The sequence below is a fragment of the Sminthopsis crassicaudata genome, chromosome 3, assembly GCF_048593235.1.
Source record: "Sminthopsis crassicaudata isolate SCR6 chromosome 3, ASM4859323v1, whole genome shotgun sequence".
Classification (NCBI taxonomy): Eukaryota; Metazoa; Chordata; class Mammalia; order Dasyuromorphia; family Dasyuridae; genus Sminthopsis; species Sminthopsis crassicaudata.
Window position 1 is genome coordinate 465,074,002 of NC_133619.1, and position 13,730 is coordinate 465,087,731.

The window sequence follows — 13,730 nt, forward strand, 5'->3', positions numbered from 1 at the left end:
TTTGCTTCTGATTCTCCAGACTATGACAACATGCTACCTACTTGGGTAACTTCTCTATCTTCTTTCACTTTTCAGCTTTCTTTTATGTGCTGTCTTCATTGAAATGGAAGTTCTTCAAGGACCAGGATCATATTTATGTTTAATTGCATTTGGATCCTGAGTGATTACATAGTCCCTGGCACATGGTAAACCTTCAATAAATGCCTCTTCACTGCTTGCCTTCCTAGTTTTACAATTACATCTATTTCTAGTTAATCCCTTGTCTATTTGTGATTGAAGCAAAATTCAGGCTACTAGAAAATGTTTTCAGTAAGAAAACTTCAGATTACATTGTGCCTGTGGAGAGATGGGCAGTGGAAGGGGACATTATAGAAAGGGCAGATATTTTCTCAAGAATTCTCTTAGTCCTTGAGTAGATGGGTGCACTGCTAGAATTAATTCAGACCTTCTGCTCTTAGATCCCTGAAGAGTCAGAGGTCCTTTGTCCATGGCTAGATTGAGCTAATATAATAAAAATGATAATTCTGTCTAAATTGGTCTACTTGTCCAGTGCCATACCAATCAAACTGACAAAAATTATTTTATAAAACTAGAAAAAAATAATAACAAAATTTATCTGGAGGAACAAAAAGTCAAGAATAGCAAGAGAATTAATGAAAAAAAAATTATAAAGAAGTATAATTTAGCAGTACCAAACCTAAAGCTATATTATAAAGCAGCAGTAATCAAAACCAATAGACAATGGCTAAGAAATAGAATGGTAGATTAGTGGAATAGATTAGATATACATGACTCAATAATCAAGGCCTATAGCAATCTAGTATTTGATAAACCCCCAAACTCCAGCTTCTGGAATAACAACTCACTAGTTGACAAAAATTGCTGGAATAACTGGAAAATAACGTCAGAAACTCAGCATGGACCTACATCTCACACCTCATATCAAAATAAAATCAAAATAGTTACATGATTTGGGCATAAAGGTTGATGCCATAAACAAATTAGGAAAACAAAGGATAATTTACCTCTTACATCTTTGGAGAAGGGAGGAATTTATGACCAAAGAAGAATTAGAGAACACTATGTGTTAGGTTTTTACTACGTGTTAATGAGATAATGAGATATTAGGTTCTTACTAAGTGCTAAATCGGTACTTAACAATTTTCTAGTTCTGCCTTTACTGGGAGTTTGACTTGTGAACTCCTGGGGAGGAGCTTGCATGCTTAGGAGGAGCAAGTTCATTGGTTGAAGTAATTTTTCCCAGAAGCCCTTGCATTATCCCACGCCCATTCTCTGGAGGATAAAAGAGAGCGGCACTCAAAAGATAGAGAGTCTCTGCTCTAGGCCAGAGTTGAGGCGGCTCTCTGGAAGAAGAAGTCTCTCCTCTAGACCAGAGAACGATCGGCAGTTTCTGGAAACAACAGCACATTACAACTATGAAAATCAAAAAGGATAATTTGCTTACATTAAATTAAAAAGGTTTTGCACAAACAAAACCAACAGAAACAAGATTAAAAGGAAAGTATAAAGCCGGGAAAAAATCTTTATAGCCAGTATTTCTGATAGATTTTATTTCTAAAATATATAAAGAACTGTATCAAATTTATAAAAATACAAATCATTCCCCAATTGATAAATGGTCAAAGAATATGAACAGACAATTTTCAGATGATGTAATTAAAGCCATTTGTAGTTATATGAAAATATGCTCTAAATCACTACTGTTTAGAGAAATGCAAATTATAACAACTCTGAGGTACAACCTCATATTTCTCAGATTGACTAAGATGGCTAAGACAGGAAAAGATAATGATAAATGTTGGAAGGATGTGGGAAAACTGGGACATTAATGCGTTCTCAGTAAAAAATATAGACATGGAAACCAGATTTGGTTATTGATTTTATATGAAGAGAAGATAACACCAAGATTACAAATGTGGAAGATTGAATGAATGGTAGTACCTTAGAAATAATTAAATTAGGATAAGCAGGTTCAGCAATAGGAATCACATTTTAGGAAGGTTATTAATAATCTGAAAGGTAATCCAGAGGAGAGAAACTCTAGTAATTAAGGGCTAAAGTTCATACCATATAATCATCAAATGAAAAAAATCTATCTAAGTCTAAGGTAGAAGGGAGAAATAATTACTCAATTATGAAAAACACATGTGGAAAATAAACAAGTCCATAAGAAGCCTAAATAAGTCTAAGGGGGAGGGGAAATATAATCAATGTATTAGTGCCCCAGTTTTCCCACATCCCTTCCAACATTCATCATCTTTTCCTGTCATTTTAGCAATCTGAGAGGTGTGTAGTGGTATCTCAGAGTTCTCTTAATTTGCATTTCTCTGATCAATAATGACTTTTCATATGACTAGAAATAGTTTCAATTTCTTCATCTGAAAATTATCTGTTCATATCCTTTGGCCAGTCAATTGGAGAATGGCTTGATTTCTTATAAATTTGAGTCAATTCTCTATATATTTTGGAAATGAGGCCTTTATAAAAACCTTTGACTGTAAAAATGTTTTCTTAGTTTATTGCTTCCCTTCTAATCTTGTCTGCATTAGTTTTGTTTGTACAAAAACTTTTAAACTTAATATAATCAAAATTATCTATTTTGTGATCAATAATGATCTCTAGTTTTTCTTTGGTCACAAATTCCTGAGGAGGAGACTTTTGAGCTGCATCTTGAAAGATGCCTTGAAGAATAAGAAACTCATGAAGAGTTAGAGAGTGTATTCCAGGCATAGAAAATGTTGTGAGCCAAGATGCAGAAATAAGAACATAGTAAAAAAAAAAAATTATTGCATGTAAGCAAAATGGAATAGTGTGAGATAAGACCATATCAATGCCATGTTTTGGAGAAACCTGATTGCTGGGTTAGCAAGTTTGGACTAAAAAGATCAGGTGTCTGTAATTTACCAAGGACCTCTAATAACAGCTATATAGTTTGAAATTTACTCAGTAAACAACAGGGAGCTGCTGAAGATTTTTGAGCAGAAAAATGACATACAAAAGAAAAATTATTCTGGCAGACATATTAAAAATGGAGGAGAAAGTCAAATGATCTTTAAAGTAACTACCTCAGTTGTCCATATGAATTGTAATGAGAAATTGTATTAAGTTGACAGCAGATGAAAGAGAAATTAAATAATAAATATGAGGGTAATTGTGTATGTCTGAGAGAGAAAGAGAGAGAGAGAGAGAGAGAGAGAGAGAGAGAGAGAGAGAGAGAGAGAGAGAGAGAGAGAGAGAGAGAGAGAGAGAGAGAGAGAAAATAGTTCTCCCTGTCTTGACCTGGGATGGAAGTACAAAGGTCACTCATGGTCCTGATCTCACTGTTGATCAAAGTGATCAAAGTAAGGGAGTTTTTACTTGTTCTGTTTCTAACCCAGACTACTTTGCTCCTCCTTAGGCAACTTGCTATCCTTCAATCCTATGTCCCATAGACTTTGTGTAGATACCAGATCAATTTAGGCTATTGCAGTTCACAACTTTTAAATTCAAGTAATTCATTACCCTTAGTCTCTCTAATACAAGGAATTGCAGGTATATACTTTCCATTCTCAGTAAAAAATATAGACATGGAAACCAGATTTGGTTATTGATTTTATATGCAGAGAAGATAACACCAAGATTACAAATGTGGAAGATTGAATGAATGATAGTATCTTAGAAATAATTAAATTAGGATAAGCAGGTTCAGCTCTAGGAATCACATTTTAGGAAGGTTATTAATAATCTGAAGGGTAATCCAGAGGAGAGAAACTCTAGTAATTAAGGGCTAAAATTCATATCATATAATCATCAAGTGAAAAAATCTATCTAATTCTAACATAGAAGGGAGAAATAATGACTCTTAAGTATGAAAAACACATGCAGAAAATAAGTCCATAAGAAGCCTAAATAAGTCTAAGGGAGAGGGGAAATATAATCACTCTCTTTAACTTTGTGAAAGACATGTGGAAGGATAGAATTTTTTCCTGCTTAGCTCCTGAGAGTACAGTACTAGAGATAATGGGTGAAATTTCAAAGAGGGGGCAGCTAGATAGGGAAGCAGATAGATCACTGGCCCTGGAATCTGAGTTCAAAATCTGGCCTCAGATGTGTGGCCATAAAAAAGGAAAAAGATCCACATGTGCAAAAATGTTTGTAGCAGCCTTTTTTATGGTGACAGGGACCTAAAAACTGAGTGGATACCCATTCCTTGGAGAATGGCTGAATAAATTATAGTATATGAATGTTATAAAATATTAAGAAATGATCAGCAGGATAATTTCGGAAAGACCTGGAGAGACTTACATGAACTGATGCTAAGTGAAGTGAAGAACCAAGAGAACATTGTACACAGCAACAAGATTATATGATGATAAATTCTGATGGATATGGGTTTTTTAAACAATGAGGTGATTCAGACCACTTCTCTCCAATGTGATGGAAAGAGCCATCTACATCCAAAAAGAGGGCTGTAGGGACTGAGTGTGGATCACAATATACTTAATTCACCATTTTTTTTGTTGTTGCTTGCTTTTTGTTTTTTTCCTCATTTTTCCCCTTTTTGAACTGATTTTTCTTGTGATAAGTGTGGAAATATGTATAGAAGAATTGCACATGTTTAACATGTATTACTTGTCTATATTAACATATATTACTTGTCTAGGGGAGGAGTGGGGGAAGGGAGGGAGAAAAATCTGGAACACAAGGTTCAGCAAGGGTGAATGCTGAAAATTCCCTTTGCATGTATTTTGAAATAAATTGAAATAAAAAGCTATTATTGAAGGGGAAAAAAAGAATCCTTTTGTACTCTTTCCTTTCCCTTATTACTCATACCCAATTACTTGTCACATCATTTAAATGATACCTTCAAAATCTGACTTGAGTGCCACTTCTACCATGAAACCTTCATTTGTTATTTCTTTCTCTCTTCCCAAATATTCTTAGAACACTGTCTCACTTCATTCCTTCTTTTATATTAATCAGTGTGTGTATATATGACATACAGAATGTATGACAGAATGTAATTTGCTCAAGAAAAAGGACTATTGTTTTTGTGACTGTATCTCCAGCACCTAGTGAAATAACTTACATATAGTAGATAATTAATGTTTATTGAAATGAAATAGATATTCTACCTGTAAGAAATTATGCCATGTAAAAAGTTTGCCACCACATTGAAGGAAGGGATAAAGGCTGAATGAATTAAAATATACAGAATCCTAATTTAAGAGACGTCTAAGAAATGTGTCTTCATAATACCTAGTTTTATGAGTAAGGAAACTGCACTCCAGAGAGGCATCATGATGTAAACTCACATAAGCAAGTACACACTTGATTATAAACATTTCACTCTTCATTCTGAAAAAAAACCCACCAATTTTTCCAATGTAAGAGAACCAGAGAACTTAATTTTTAGATTGAATATTTATTTTTATAGATTTCCCCCTCAGCTTTCAAAACCTTACATATGACTTTTCTAATCAAATAAGATTTCTTTCAATTTTGAACCTGTCCTTTTCCATCACATCACCTAAAACTAAAACTTACTAAGCATCTTATCACCTAGACCCTTGACAAGAATATTAAAGAACATTTCCTACATAATCCAATTTGTCAGGTTTCTTCTAATCAATTCTGATGCAATTGATAACCATTCTCTGGTTCTTACTCCACTTTTGTGTACTCAAGAAATTGCTCTTTGTTCTTACCTACTTCTACCTTCTGCAGGAAGTAAAAGAAAATTTTGTTTTTAAAATATGCCTCCACAAACCAAGAAATGAAATAATGTGTGAAATAGGGGGAAAACTTATCTCATTCAGGAAAAATCTCCATATTTCAGAATTGAATATATTTTTTAAACATTCAGAAGAGAAAATTGCTGATAGTGATAGTCCAAGAAACAAACCCAATGACACAACATTTATATGACAAAATGTCATCCAAGAGCTTTTCCTTCCCTCCCCTGGGAGAATAATAGTGGATTTTTTTTTTCCCTTAAGATCTTTTTTTCTTAAAATGTTCATTCTCTCTGTCTGTCTCTTTCTCTCTTTCTCTTTCAATTTTCTTTTTTTTTTCTTTTCCTCTTTTCCTCCCTCTCTGTCTCTGATCTCTACCTCTGTTCTTTCTGTCTCTGTCTCTCTTTTGTCTTTTTAAAAAATTGGATCACCATGTCTTGCCCAGGCCAAAACTACAGTAACCACTTATAGACTCAGCCATACCACTAATTGTGATGGGAGTTTTGACCCCTATCCACCTGAGATAATGTCTCCTATTTTGGGTTGCTAGGTTGGTGTTATGCTTTACACCTGCTGAGACTCGATGTATCAGTGCTAGCTATATAAAGCTAGATTAGCTTTAGCCCACTGAAATTCAGGTCTCTCCCAAACTCAACGCGCCTCAGACACCCCAGTAGAGGCATTACAGGCTTGGACCATCACTCTTGGCTATGTTTTTCATCTAATTAAAACTCTGCAAGGCACCACCATCAAGGAAAAACAAACAAACAAAAAATTTTGTTTTATTTTGATTCTGTTATGTCTTTGTTCAAGCATTTTTTCTTATTTTTCACAAATTGACATCAACTAGGTACTACCAGCCAGATTCCTTAAAGTTATGACTTGTAGCTTCATTCTAAACAATACTCTGAAAGTAAATTCGTTTAGATTTTAAAATAGTTTAATCAGTTACAAATTTCATATAATGATAATTTCATTAGCTAAAACTCATTCATAATATTTTTCTAAGCACCAAAAATTTTAGATCTATAAAGAATGTGTAAGAGAGAGAGACAGAGAGAATGAGAGAGAGAAGCAGAGAGAGACAGAGACACAGAGAGGGGAAAAATAATTATAGAAAGGGAGCAGGAAAGAAAGAGGAGGAAAGTGGGGATAGATAGTGTATAATATTTATTTCATGTTATATGCTGGGATCAGATCACTTTTGTAAGCTTCTACCCAAAATTCTGGAAAAAATCTCTGTCCTAGAATCTCCAACAAGAGGTCTTTCCTGGGAAAGAAAAAAGGCAATGAAAATATTTGGTAATAGACATTCTCAAGAAATTTGTTTTATTATACTCATCTGGGCAAGAACATGTTTCTCCTTCTCTGGGAAACAAGAAATTTGCATGGCATTAGTTTGTTGTTTTATTGTATAAAAACTAGAGTTGAAAGAGACCTTGAAAATCCATTTCTCTTATTTCCCTGTCTTCAGGCATTCAAGACTGCTGCTTGTTATTTTATTCAGATGACAGAGAGAAATTGTAACCACTTTCAAAACCTGAAACCCTTCATTTAGTGACCATTCCCATCTTTCACCTGAAGTCTGAGACAGCAGCAGGCTTCCATTGTCTGACTGCTGTATTGGCGGTTACAGGTGCACCAGTTCTTTCAGAGAGCCTTCTTCTCTTTTCCTTGGAAACTGTCAGTTATCATTAATGCTTCTGACAGATCACTGGAGCTAGGGAAGTTTTCCAGGTGGAAGGTGTGACTGCCAAGTCTCCAATTTATAAATGCAGAGCAACATCCAGCATGACAATTTCAATCACACCAGCGCCAAAAGAAGTCTCCCATCCCTCATATAATCTCCACCACTTTCCCATCTCCTGTAGATGGAAATTACAAATGATTACAAATGCATTTGCTCTGATAATTGAAATGTCCCTTTGGAAGGAGAGAAAGGAGTCTTTCATAAAGAATAAAATGCTTTCAAAAAGAAATAGATTTATGGAAGAATCTGTACACAGGATGGTAAGAGTGGTTGGTTTGATTATTTCAACTGGCCACATGAAATTTGACAGAGAAAACAATCTATTGTATTGGCAAAGGACAGTGCAGATGACACATTAAACATGAGTATGTGATACTGGTAAAAAAAAATAATAATAAAAAAAAGATCAGTGCTACTCTGGGCTTTGTAGAAAAGATATTATGTCATAGAACCAGAATAGGATAGTTTTTCTCTATGTGGCTAATGAAACTGCAGTAGGAAGACCTCAATAGCCCCAAAGCTGTGCCATGAGAGAATGGAAAGGATTTGGGAAAATAAAGCAAATTTGGTTGGTGATATCAAGGTACCAAAAGAGCTGAGATTTTCTATTTTGTGAATAATCGTTATCAATGAGGAACATGACAAGTTTTCAGATCAGAAAACCTGAGGCCTGTAGCCAGAATCCACCCTCTTCCCCAAACCATCTTTCAACAGATGTTTCAACAGTTGGATCCTAATTTTCTAAGACTTCATTATCAATCACCAACCTGTGAACTTAAGCTAACCAACTTAAGCATGTGAAATTTTCCTTCTAAAAAAGAAATTGCTATTCTTTTTCTTCAAATAGTCAAATAGAAAATGGGATCTTGCACCTTCTAGAAATTTCATTAAAAATTTACTGGAAAATTGATAAAAGGGTATTTGGAGAGAAGGAAATTGGAAAGCAAAAGTGGGAAATCTGAGAATAGATCAAAATTTTGGGTGCTTCAGATAACATGTTCCATGCTCATTAAAACGTGACCCCTTATGGAAGATGTATGATAGATATAGTGTAGCAATATTGTTCCTTTTATTTCCCTAGTGTTTTATATCTTTTGATTTATGGTCCTTGAAGGCTGCAATATGATTCTAGAAAAGGTTTTGTATCAGATGGCTGTGCAGTTCTATTTATAGGGTCACAGAATTTAGAGTCTGGAAGGGACCTTAGAGTTCATAGATTCTATTCTGACCCTTTCATTTTATATACAATCCTGAAACTCAGAGAGATGGAAGAATGTGACCAAAGTCACTTGTATCCATATTTAATTGAACTGAAGCCCTGTTATTATCCTTTGACAATGTATCATCAGGAGACCACAATATTTTCTGGCTAATGTATCAAAGGTCCCATATGATTTTAGAAACTCAATAGCCCAGGTAGTGTGCTGTGATTTTGGTAATCATAATAATGTAAATAAAGGCAGCTAGGTAGTATAATAATTAGAATACTGAGTTTGGAGTCAGAAAGATTCCTCTTCCTGAGTTCAAATCTGACCTGTGTGATCCCCAGGCAATTCACTTAACCTTGTTTGTCTCAATACTTCATCTATAAGAAACCATCAATAGGATGATATCAGTTGTGCCTGGAGAAGACTTGCATGAACTGCTTAGTGAAGTGAGTGAATCAAGAGAACATGGTACACAGCAGCTACAAGATTATGTGATGATCAACTGTAAAGGGTGGGACTCTTTTCAACAATGAGGTCAATTCCAATGGAGTTGAGAACTATCTACCTCAATTATGGGGACTGAATGTGAATCACCACATAGGATTTTCACCTTATTGTTTGCTTGCTTGTTTTTTTCTCATTTTTCCCCCTTTTAATCTGATTTTTCTTGCACAGCATGACAAATGTGGAAATATATTTAGAAGAATTGCACATGTTTAACCTATATTGAGTAAAAGAGTGAAGGGAGAGAGAAAAATTTGGATCACAAGAATGAATGTTGAAAACTATATTTTGAAAAATAAAAAGCTATAAAATAAAAATGAGCTAGAGAAGGAATGGCAAACAACCTGGATCTTTGCCAAGAAAATCATAAATGGGGTCACAGAGAATTGGACATGACTGAAAAATGGCTGAACAAAAAAAATATATACACGTGCAAATATGACTCAAGTTCCCGTCTATTAAATCCTCTATGAACAGAATAGGAAAGAACCATAAATTAAATAATATAACACTTAATCTGAATAGGATATCAAAGTAAATAGAAAAATCAATCAATATGATCATTCTTTGTCATAAACACTTTGAAATTACAGTCTCCCACAGATTTCTTCACCATTGTGAAAGGACAACTAATAATTCAAACTATGGAAGGATCCCATGGAGGCTGGAACATCTCATTTCTCCATTTTCAAGCAGTCTGCTGTGCTTCTTGAAATGTATTGACTGAGTCCTAAAAAATACCGAGTCCCTTGCGATATGCTGCCTATTTTCTGATTTGATACTAATATCTACTGGAATTGTCTTCTGTTGTAATAATTTCTTTTGGGTGTATGTATATTCAAGGAGAGGGAGATGAAGAAACTTTTGCTTTTTTGTAGATCAATGTACCTTAGGAACTAATCAACATATTTCTAGTCCTTTATGAAAAGAATCCAGACACACCTTGTGAATAGACAAAGAGGTCACTTAGAAATCTGTCAAGGCCTTTTCTAACTCCTCTCAATAAAAAAATCTCTTTATCTTCGCCCTTAGCTGGCTTAGGATAACTCTCATTATTCCTCTGTCTGCTAGTAGCTGTGCCATGCAAATTATCTTGAATCTTTGATAAGCTTCCAGTAGACATTTGGCAATATTGGAGAGAAGGAAGTTGGTAAACTATCTGGCATTACTGCCATTGTGACAAAAATTTAAATTAGCATAATATTTAGCTAATACTTTACCTATTTTAGGTCTCTTAGGTACTTTAAAATAGCTATTTTATCTTCCTATGAGATTTTTAATACTGGTCACATGTTGAAATAATCTATTTTAGTAGTTGAAGCAGCCATATGAGAATTTTAGGGTCCAGCCTCTGAGCTCATATCCATTTCAATTCAGTAGCATCTTTTCTTCTCATAATCAGTTGATTTATCAAGATCTAGGGTATTTTGGATAAGAATAAAGACAATTTTCTTAAGAGTTATCTAACAATTATCACATGTTTTATCATCACCCTATAGTTTAGTGCTGTACTACCAGAGACTTAAACATGGGGCAAACAGTACTTTGCCCATTTGTGTCACTATGTGAGAGTGCATATATTCCTTCATTTTTTATACTTCTTTGGAAGCCCTGCCAGTTTCCACATCCTCCTGCCCCCCAATTCATGAGAGTACTTTTGTCACTTTATCAAGATCCACCTTCCCTTATCACTGGACCAGTACAAATGAACACATCTGGGTCAGACTGGTCTGTGCTGGCAGACCTATGCACTTGAACTACCCTCCATGACCAGGATAAGCAAAACTGGCAGAGATGGCCTCTCTAGGAACATCAATGGGGTTTCTAGCTCCTCTCCTATCCATTCCCACATAACTGAACTTATCCCACCCACCAGAATTTCTGGTTGCAGCTCCATCTTTGTCATAGCTTGGGTGTCCCAGAGTTCTAGTTAGTACTTCAAGTCCAAGTTCTTCTTCAGTACCAACTAGAAGTTTGACTATATCAGTTTTCCATAAAAGGAGGCACTCTATTAGATAAACCCAACCTCCTCCTCCTATGACTTTCCCAGTTTCATCCAGTGATGATTATATGAAAGGAAATAGTATTTCAAACCACTCATTAACTAAGACATGGAGACCTAGATTATTTGGAATCTGAAACCCTTCCTAGAGCTTTCTCTTTACTCAAGACCTTTCTTAGACATCCCTAGCATATGCTGGAAAAAAACATGAAACCATGTGGAGTAAACCATAAATTCATTCAACTGGGCCCTCAATGAAACAAGGGAATCCTTTTAAATGTCCTTAATCAATTTATTTTACTAACTCCCACAATAGCTTTTCCTAATGTTTTCATTCTTCCTCAAACTTTCATGGCTCCCTTTTCTCCTACCTTGTCTTTAAAACTTTATATAATTAGAAGGGATGTGGAAAAATTGGGACACACTCTCTTTTGGTGTCAGCTATCAGCAATACCACTACTAGATCTAAATCCCAAAGAAAAAATTTTAAAGGGATGGGAAGGAGAAGAGAAGGAATTGTTATTAATACTTTTTGTGGTAGCAAATAATTGGAAATTGAGGAAATTGCCCATCATTTTGGGAATGATTGAAGAAGTCATGGGATATAATTATAATGGAATACTGTAGAGAGTCAGAACTCTGGAGAAGTATACTTGAAACAAGGTGTTAATTCAGTGGAATTGATGAGATAATGGTTCTCTAGGTTCACATATATCTAGTATGATATAATTAGTTTGATATAGTGAAATAATCACTCTAGTTTGATATGATATAATAACTCTAGATTGGCTTATACTCAGTATACTATAATGATGTAATTGTAATAGGATGTTAAACAGGGGACAAAGTCAGACTCAGGTTGAGACTGTCAATCTGCTAGAGGAGACTGGGTAAGACTGAGACTGGGCCAGATTACAACAGACACAAACTATCAAGGAGACAATAAAGACTTTGGACTCTATTCTTGACCATTCTCATGGTGTTTATCCTGCTGAGACCAAGGCCCTTCCAGAGGGACCTCCAAAAAGCTAGCACAAACATTACAGAATATAATTATGCTTTAAGAAATGAACAGAATGCTCTCAGAAAAATCTAGAAAAACTTAAATATTGAAACAAAGTGAAGTGAGTAGAACAATAACATTGCACACAAAAACAGCAAGATTATGTGACCAACTTTGACTTAGCTATTCTCAGCAATATAATGATGCAAGACAATTTCAAAGGATTCATGAGGAAAAATGCTATCCACCACCAGAGAAAAAACTAATGGAATCTGAATTCAAATCAGCATACTATTTTTCACTTTTTCTCATTCTTTGATCTGTATTTTTTTTACAACATGACTAATATGAAAATGTTTTGAATGATTGCACATATATAACCTTTATCAAATTACTGTCTCAAGGATGAGGAGGGGAGGGAGAGTATTTAAATGAATATTAAAAATTGTTTTTACATGTAATTAAGAAAAAATAAGGCATTACTCTAAATTGTTTAATGAAATAGGGAAAAATAGAAGGGGGGAAAGGACTTTTACTGAAGAAAAAAAAAATTCTCTAAGAATTTTTTCCTCTCCTTTTCACTTATCATTCAGATGTTTGCTATTATATCCTCCCTCCAGCCATTTCGCATGAAGAGGTATAAACCCTTCTCACAAGACATTTTGTCATGCATAAGTGCATGCATAAGTGAGAGCATTCCATCTAATCTTTTCTAGCAGATTGCCTCTAGTATTTCCTTTATGCTGGCTGCTTCCCTACTTGCTTCCAAGTATTCCCATGTCTCTTTTATCCTCAAAAACAAAAACACAAACAAAAACACTTGGGACAGCTAGATGGTGTAAAGGATAGAGCATCAGTCCTGAAATCAGGGGGATCTGAGTTCAAATTTGATCTCAGACCCTTAACACTAGCTATATGACTCTGGGCAAGTCACAAGACCAATTGCCTCAGAAAAAAAAAAATAAATCACTAGAACCTGCCATCCCCATTAGTTATAATTTCTCTCTCCTCCCTTTTTTGTGGCTAACCTCCTTGAAGAGGAGGTACTCTTCCTCTTGTCCTTTTAACTCTGTAACATAGCTTTCAAAATCTTCATTCAACTGGAAGTGTCCTCTCCGAAGTTACCGTGATCTCTTCATTTTGATATCTAATTTCCTTGTCTCAGTCTTCATCCTTCTTGACCTCTCTCTGCAGGCTTTGATACAATGATCTCTCTGACACTTTCACTTCTCTAGCTTTTCATGACACTGCTTTCTCCTTGTTTTTATGTGTCTACTTCTCAGTCTCCTTTGCTAGATCTTCATCCAAGTCACATCAGTGCTAGGAGTTCTCTTCCCCTGTACTACTTTACTTGATCTCATCAACTCCTATGGATCAATTATTTTCTATTGCAAATTGTTCTGATTTTTCTAGCCTTGACCTTTCTGCTGATCTCCAATTTCACCAATATACTCTGGATAAGCTTAATCTTCACACGCCCAAAACTGAATTCCAGAGCTAGATTCAAGTTCTATTTTTGACTTACTTG